General features: G+C 45.4%; 1 protein-coding gene across 1 annotated transcript in view; it reads left to right on the top strand.

Moving 5' to 3' along the window:
- The window catches only part of INSL3 (insulin-like 3 (Leydig cell)), a 1,817-nt gene extending 1,654 nt beyond the window's left edge, over positions 1 to 163 (top strand). Inside the window, exon 3 of the mRNA XM_010845646.1 lies at positions 6 to 163. The gene's annotated coding sequence lies outside the window, so the exon portion shown is untranslated. The remainder of the gene's footprint in view (positions 1 to 5) is intronic.
- The last annotated feature ends 7,738 nt before the right edge of the window (positions 164 to 7,901 follow it).

The raw sequence follows: 7,901 nt of genomic DNA, 5'->3' as shown, positions 1-7,901 counted from the left end.
ACTAGGGATACCACCAGACCCCAAATCTGGCTTGGAGGATCCTTGGTTTTGCAGAGATGCCAGACACTCTTCTCAAATGTTCTCACCTCAGAGGAGCCCCAGGTGCCCCACTCCCTGCCTTTGACACCCTTCTTGTTGTCTCCTCAATAGTAAATAAATAAGATGCCTGCAGAATCTGAAGCAACGTTGCATTTTCTCACAAGAAAAAGGGACAAGCCAAGGTCAGCCCTCATTTGGGATTTTTCCCTGACAGCTGCAGACACACCAACACTTCTAGAAACTTAATAACAATTGGAGAGTCATCACAATACACAGTGGGGAAACTGAGGCCAAGGGAGCTGGCCGTTTGCCTAGTTCAGACAGGGAGGGAGCAGCCAAGTTCAAGATTCGAATCCAGGTCTCTGTCATGTCTCAAGCCTTAAACTCATGTAAGGTCCACTTATCAGTGAACACGACCCATGAATGTGTGAATGAGTCACAGTGGATTTTTTTTGGCGGGGTGGGGGGGGTGCTATGCTGCATGGCACATGAGACCTTAACTCCCCGATTAGGGATTGAAACTGTGCCCCCTGCAGTGGAAGCATGGAGTCTTAGGCACTGGACTACCAGGGAAGTCCCCGTGTGGTGGATATATATATATTTTTAATTTCGGGGTGTAGTTGCTTTACAATGTTGTGTTAATTTCTGTTGAACAGCAAAGTGACTCAGCTATATGTATATCCCCTCTTTTTTGGATTTCCTTCCCATTAAGGTCACCACGGAGCACTGAGTAGAGTTTCCTGTGCTACACAGTAGGTTCTCGTTAGTTATCTATTTTATACATAAATGTATGTATATGTTGATCCCAATTTCCCAATTCATCCTCCCTTCCCTTCCCTCTTTGGTACCCATACATTTGTTCTCTACATCTGTGTCTCTATTTCTGTTTTGTGGGTAAGTTCATCTGCATCATTTTTCTAGATTCCACATATAAGCGATATTATACAATATTTGTTTTTCTCTTTCTGACTTACTTAACTCTGTCATACAGAGTTAAGTAGGTCCATCCACATCTCTGCAAATTGCACAATTTCATTACTTTGTATAACTAAGTAATATTCCATCGTATATATGTAGCACATCTTCTTTATCCATTCTTCTGTTGAAGGACATTTAGGTTGCTTCCACAGCCTGACTATTGTAAACAGTTCTACAATGAACATTGGGGTGCATGTATCTTTTCAACTGGAGTGGGTTGCCATTTCCTTCTCCAGGGGATCTTTCCGACCCAGGGATTGAACCTAGGTCTCCCACATTGCAGGCAGATGCTTTAACCTCTGAGCCACCAGGGAAGCCCCCAGGTATCACAGTGGGTACTTATTGGTCCAACGCTCACCATTCTTTTCACTTGCATCCTCCTTTAATCCTGAGATGGAAATTATATGATTTGACCCTCTTGGGAAAAAAAAATGGTATTTGACTATGTGATCTGTTCACATGTATATTTGTTTCCTAAGGCTGCTGTAATGGCCACAGATTGGATGGCTTAAAATAGTAGAAACATACCCTCCCAGTTCTAGAAGCCAGAAATCAAGGTATTGGCAAGGGGTTCTTTTTGAAAGGCCCTCAGGAAGATTCTATCCCCTGCCTCTCTCAATTTTTGGTGGCTACTGGCAATCTTTTTTTTTTTGGCTGCACCGGGCCTTAGTTGCAGCATGTGGGATCTAGTTCCCTGACCAGGGATCAAACACCCAGGCCCCCTGCATTGGGAGCTTGAAGTCTTAGCCACTGGACCATCAGGGAAGTCAATCCCAGCTACTGGCAATCCTTGGCTTCTAGGTGAATCTCTCCAATCTCTGCTCCCGTCTTCACGTCATCCTTCTTTCCCGTGTCCCTCTGGGTTTTCAATTCGGCCTCTTATAAAAACACACTCGTTGGATTCAGAGTTCACCCTAATCCCACACGATCTTGATTTCGGACGTGCGCAGCACTCAACAGCAGCTTGCAGCAAACAGCAGCGAGGTGTAACTGGAAGCAAGGTCTTCGTTTCCCAGCCCGGGAGTCCTAACCACTGGGCCACAGGAGCCAGCAGTTAGCGCTGGACTCCCTAGTCCTTGCCTGCCTAGTCAGAACGAGTTCAGGCGAGGAGGCAGAAGGTAAAGAGGAAAGTAAGAAGTTTATTGAAAAGTACATGCAAAAAGGCACACGGGTGAGCTGAGAGAGAGACTTGCACTTTCGGGAAGTTTAAATCCTTTATAAGGAGGAAGTTCTTAGGGTCCTTGTCTTCGCTCAGGCCAGTCTCTTGCTTTGTCCCTCTCCTGGTTATTTGTCTCGGAACCCTCCCCTGGGATGCGATGCACCCCTTAGCCAAGACGGATCGCTAAGTGAATGCTTCTGGGAGGAGCAAGATTCATTACAACTTGGAATTATCCTCTGACTTTTGACCCCAAGGAGCCTTTCTGCGCATGCATAGTGTCTCCCTTATCCTAAAAAGGGGGAGGTGGAGATCCGTTAACCCTTTACTCCCTTATCCCTTAATCTCTTTACAAAGAGAGGCAAGGTTTTGCCTCTCTGTCCTTTGCTGTTGTTCAGTCATTCAGTCGTCTCCCACTCTTTGCAACCCCATGGACTGCAGTGCAGCAGGCTTCCCTGTCCTTCACCATTTCCCAGAGTTTGCTCAAACCCCTGTGCACTGAGTTGGTGATGCCATCCAACCATCCTGTCCTCTGTTGTCCCCTTCTCCTGCCTTCAATCTTTCCCAGCATCACAGTCTTTTCCAATGAGTTGGCTCCTCACATTGATAGCTTATGGTGAACGATGTCAGATTCATGATCTCTGAAGAAGAAGATTTAGCTTCGGGACCAGGGACCAGGCTTGATCACTCAAGAGCTTTTGCGTAGCAGAGTTTTATTAAAGTGAAAAAGGGAACGCTTCTGACACAGACTTCAGAAGGGGGATGAAGAGTGTTCCGTTCCCTAGTCTTAGCAAGGGAAGTATATACTTTTTCATTGGTTATTACAATAAATCAAAAGAATGTCTCAAGATTGTGAAGATCTTACTAGACCCACTCCCATAATACACATTTTAAGATAACAGGATTAGTCAGAAGGTTTTCAGGAAGGAGAAACCTGTCCTCAAACAGGATACATTATTGTTATATAATCCTTACTAAGGAATGTAGGAAAAAACATTTGTCCTTTCCTCCTCCTTGAGAATTCCAGACCTCTTTCTCCTCCTTGGGGACCCCGAAGACTTCTTATCCACCTGCCTAGGAATTGACTTTCTTAGCATCAGGTGGCCAAAGTAGTGGAGTTTCTGTTTCAGCATCAGTCTTCCAGTGAATATTCAGGGTAGATTTCCTTTAGGATGGACTAGTTTGATCTCCTTGCCGTCCAAGGGACTCTCAAGTCTTCTTCGGCACCACAGTTCAAAGGCATCAATTCTTTGGCATCAGTCTTTTTGATTGTCCAGTTCTCACATCTGTACATGACTACTGGAAAAACAATAGCTTTGACTATTCATCCTTCTGTAGGCAAAGTAGTATTTCTGCTTTTTAATACGCTGTCTAGGTTTGTCATAGCTTTTCTTCCAAGGAGCAAGTGTCTTTTAATTTCATGGCTATAGTCACCGTCCACAGTGATTTTGGAGCCCAAGAAAATAAAGTCTGTCACTGTTTCCACTGTTTCCCCATCTATTTGCCATCAAGTGATGGGACCAGATGCCATGATCATAGTTTATTGAATGTTGAGCCTTAAGCCAGCTTTTTCACTCTCCTCTTTCACCTTCATCAAGAGGCTCTTTAATTCCTCTTCATTTTCTGCCATTAAGGTGATTGTAATCTGCTTACCTGAGGTTATTGATAGAACCTGTTGGTTATTGTCAAGGTTATTGTCCTTGCCATGATTATTTCCTTGAGATGCTTACAAGAGACAAAGACTGGCTTTTGACCCTGTTTCTGTTGTCACTTCTATTTTGGAGAGCAAACAGGCAGCTGATTGTAAATTCTTCAACTGCAGTTCATCTGTCTCTTGCCTCAGGAAATGCAAACGGAAAGGTGGCCAATTGTAAACGCTCAACCTGGAGTCTATCTCCTACCTTAGTCTTATCTGAGCCTTACCTTAATGACATCTGCAAAGACTCTATGTTCAAATAAGACCGTATTCTGAGTTTCCAGGTGGATGGGAAATTTTGTAAGACACTGTTCAATCCAGTGTAGCAGGGTTTTGTGGCTTTCCCAAGGGCAATGGGGAGCCACAGAAGGTGTTTGAGCAGTGGCAGGATGAGGTCAGATCTATCTGGTAGAAACGCCTGCAGCCCCCTGACTCATCCTCCTCTGCTTGGATGCTGTCTCAGCCTCCGCCTTCCTTTCCAACAGTCTCCACAGCAGCCACAGTGCTTCTTAAAACTTGAAGCCAGTCATGCCACAAGCTTCCCTGGTGGTCCAATGGTTAAGACTCCACCTGCCAATGCAGGGGACACGGGTTTGATCGTTGCTCCGGGAAGGAACCAAGTGGGGCAACTAAGCCCGTGCACTGCAACTACTCAGCATGTGTGATGTAGAGCCCGTGCTCCAAAACAAGAGAGGCCACGGCAATGAGGAGTCTGCACACCGCAACTAGAGAGAGGCCATGTGCAGCAACACAGACCTAACCCAGCCCCTCCTCTGCAAACAAAACTCAATTGTGTAATTTCCTTGCTCCAAAGGTGCCATAACCCTCAAAACTACCCTCTCTCCTCAGCCCACAAGGTCCCATGTGACTTGTCTCTATGATCTGTTCCATCTCCTCCTTACTCACCTAGCTCAAACCACAGCTTCCTGGCTGCAATTCAAATGCTCCTGTTGTAGCCATGCATTCCGGGAAACAAACTCACTCAGAAGGACAATGCAGGTAGCAGAGTGCAGTTTATTATACCGGCGGGGCCAAGGCAGAGTCTCTTCTTAGCCCCAGGACCTCGACCAGTTTTTGTGAAAACCTTATATACCCTAAGTGTATAAGGTTCCCTGAAACTAGTTTGAACAAAGGAAAAAGAAAGATACAATCAAAGTTAACCCGTGATTTATATGTGTTAAGCCTACATAGTTAACAGTGGACAATTATTAATAGGCCTGTGGTCATACCCCAATAAGAATAATAGAATGTATGATTCTGTTTGGTTACACAGATAATTAGGGCAATATGTGAACCGTGAACTTCCTGATGTTCAAGCTGGTTTTAGAAAAGGCAGAGGAACCAGAGATCAAATTGCCAACATCTGCTGGATCATGGAAAAAGCAAGAGAGTTCCAGAAAAACATCTATTTCTGCTTTATTGACTATGCCAAAGCCTTTGACTGTGTGCATCACAATCAACTGTGGAAAATTCTGAAAGAGATGGGAATATCAGACCACCTGATCTGCCTCCTGAGAAATTTGTATGCAGGTCAGGAAGCAACAGTTAGAACTGGACATGGAACAACAGACTGGTTCCAAATAGGAAAAGGAGTACGTCAAGGCTGTATATTGTCACCCTGTTTATTTAACTTCTATGCAGAGTACATCATGAGAAATGCTGGACTGGAAGAAACACAAGCTGGAATCAAGATTGCTGGGAGAAATCTCAATAACCTCAGATATGCAGATGACACCACCCTTATGGCAGAAAGTGAAGAGGAACTCAAAAGCCTCTTGATGAAAGTGAAAGAGGAGAGTGAAAAAGTTGGCTTAAAGCTCAACATTCAGAAAACTAAGATCATGGCATTTGATCCCATCACTTCATGGGAAATAGATGGGGAAACAGTGGAAACAGTGTCAGACTTTATTTTTTGGGGCTCCAAAATCACTGCAGATGGCGACTGCAGCCATGAAATTAAAAGACACTTACTCCTTGGAAGGAAAGTTACGACCAACCTAGATAGCATATTCAAAAGCAGAGACATTACTTTGCCAACAAAGGTCCGTCTAGTCAAGGCTATGGTTTTTCCTGTGGTCATGTATGGATGTGAGAGTTGGACTATGAAGAAGGCTGAGCGCCGAAGAATTGATGCTTTTGAAGTGTGGTGTTGGAGAAGACTCTTGAGAGTCCCTTGGACTGCAAGGAGATCCAACCAGTCCATTCTGAAGGAGATCAGCTCTGGGATTTCTTTGGAAGGAATGATGCTAAAGCTGAAACTCCAGTAGTTTGGCCACCTCATGCGAAGAGTTGACTCATTGGAAAAGACTCTGATGCTGGGAGGGATTGGGGGCAGGAGAAGGGGACGACAGAGGATGAGATGGCTGGATGGCATCACTGACTCAATGGACGTGAGTCTGAGTGAACTCCGGGAGTTGGTGATGAACAGGGAGGCCTGGTGTGCTGCAGTTCATGGGGTCACAGAGTCAGACACAACTGAGCGACTGATCTGATCTGATCTTTAGGTGATGGAGAGCCCTGGGGCTCTTCCTTCCGGGGACCTGGTTTTCCAGCTGGGCCTGGTTTTCCAGTTGGTATGTCATTTCCTTAGATACTGGGCATATAGCTCAAAGTCCACAGTCCAGCCCAAGATGGAGTCCTGCTTTCAAGACAGAGCCTGTTCTGTTTCCTCCTTCACTCCAAGATCATCTCATTTTCGGGCCTTTGTATATGCTGTGCCTTCTGCCTGGAACATCCTTCCTCCCAATTCTCCCCATAGCTTCCACCTTCAGGCCCCATCTTTGCAGATCCAGCCCCCTGACCTCCTGACCTCCTGACCCATTACTGTGTGTCCAGTTGAAACTGTTAACCACAGATTGGGACTTGAACTTATGTGCTGGGACTCAAACATAGCCAAAACCCTGCTTGATACTTGAACCCACATGGTTCAACCCAGCCAAAACCCACAGTACCTGGTTTCAGAACCTAATGGAGTTCAGGTTCTTGATGTCTCATTGGAGAAAGAATTCAATGAGAGACAAAGTGATAGGTAAGAAGTGGATTTATTCAGATACAGAGGGAAGCACACTCCAGAGTGTGGGCCATTGCAGAAGGCAAGCACAGCCCTGAAATTTGGTGTGGTTGGTTTATATAGGCTGGGTAATTTCATATGCTAATCTGTGGGAGGATTATTCCAACTATTTTGGGGAAAGGGTGGAGATTTCCAGGATTTCAGCCACCTCCCACTCCTTGGTCTTTTAATAGTGCCTTAGAACTGTCAGGGCACCTCTGGGTGTGTCATTGCACTTGAAGATTAAGAATCAAGGTCTAGTCTTATCTGCCATAAGACTGGTCATGATTCAGTTCAGTTCAGTTCAGTCGCTCAGTCATGTCTGACTCTTTGTGATCCCATGAATTGCAGCACACCAGGCCTCCCTGCCCATCACCAACTCCCGGAGTTCACTCAGACTCGTGTCCATCGAGTCGGTGATGTCATCCAGCCATCTCTTCCTCTGTCGTCCCCTTCTCCTCCTGCCCCCAATCCCTCCCAGCATCAGAGTCTTTTCCAATGAGTCAACTCTTCGCATGAGGTGGCCAAAGTACTGGAGTTTCAGCTTTAGCATCATTCCTTCCAAAGAAATCCCAGGGCTGATCTCCTTCAGAATGGACTGGTTGGATCTCCATGCAGTCCAAGGGACTCTCAAGAGTCTTCTCCAACACCACACTTCAAAAGCATCAATTCTTCGGTGCTCAGCCTTCTTCACAGTCCAACTCTCACATCCATACGTGACCACAGGAAAAACCATAGCCTTGACTAGACGGACCTTTGTTGGCAAAGTAATGTCTCTGCTTTTGAATATGCTATCTAGGTTGGTCGTAACTTTCCTTCCAAGGAGTAAGTGTCTTTTAATTTCATGGCTGCAGTCACCATCTGCAGTGATTTTGGAGCCCCCAAAAATAAAGTCTGACACTGTTTCCACTGTTTCCCCATCTATTTCCCATGAAGTGATGGGATCAGATGCCATGATCTTAGTTTTCTGAATGTTGAGCTTT

This window comes from Bison bison, unplaced genomic scaffold (assembly GCF_000754665.1).
Source record: "Bison bison bison isolate TAMUID 2011002044 unplaced genomic scaffold, Bison_UMD1.0 scf7180017864221, whole genome shotgun sequence".
In the NCBI taxonomy this organism is placed as follows: Eukaryota; Metazoa; Chordata; class Mammalia; order Artiodactyla; family Bovidae; genus Bison; species Bison bison.
The sequence above is the reverse complement of the archived record's forward strand: the minus strand, read 5'-3'. Positions and strand labels throughout refer to the sequence as shown.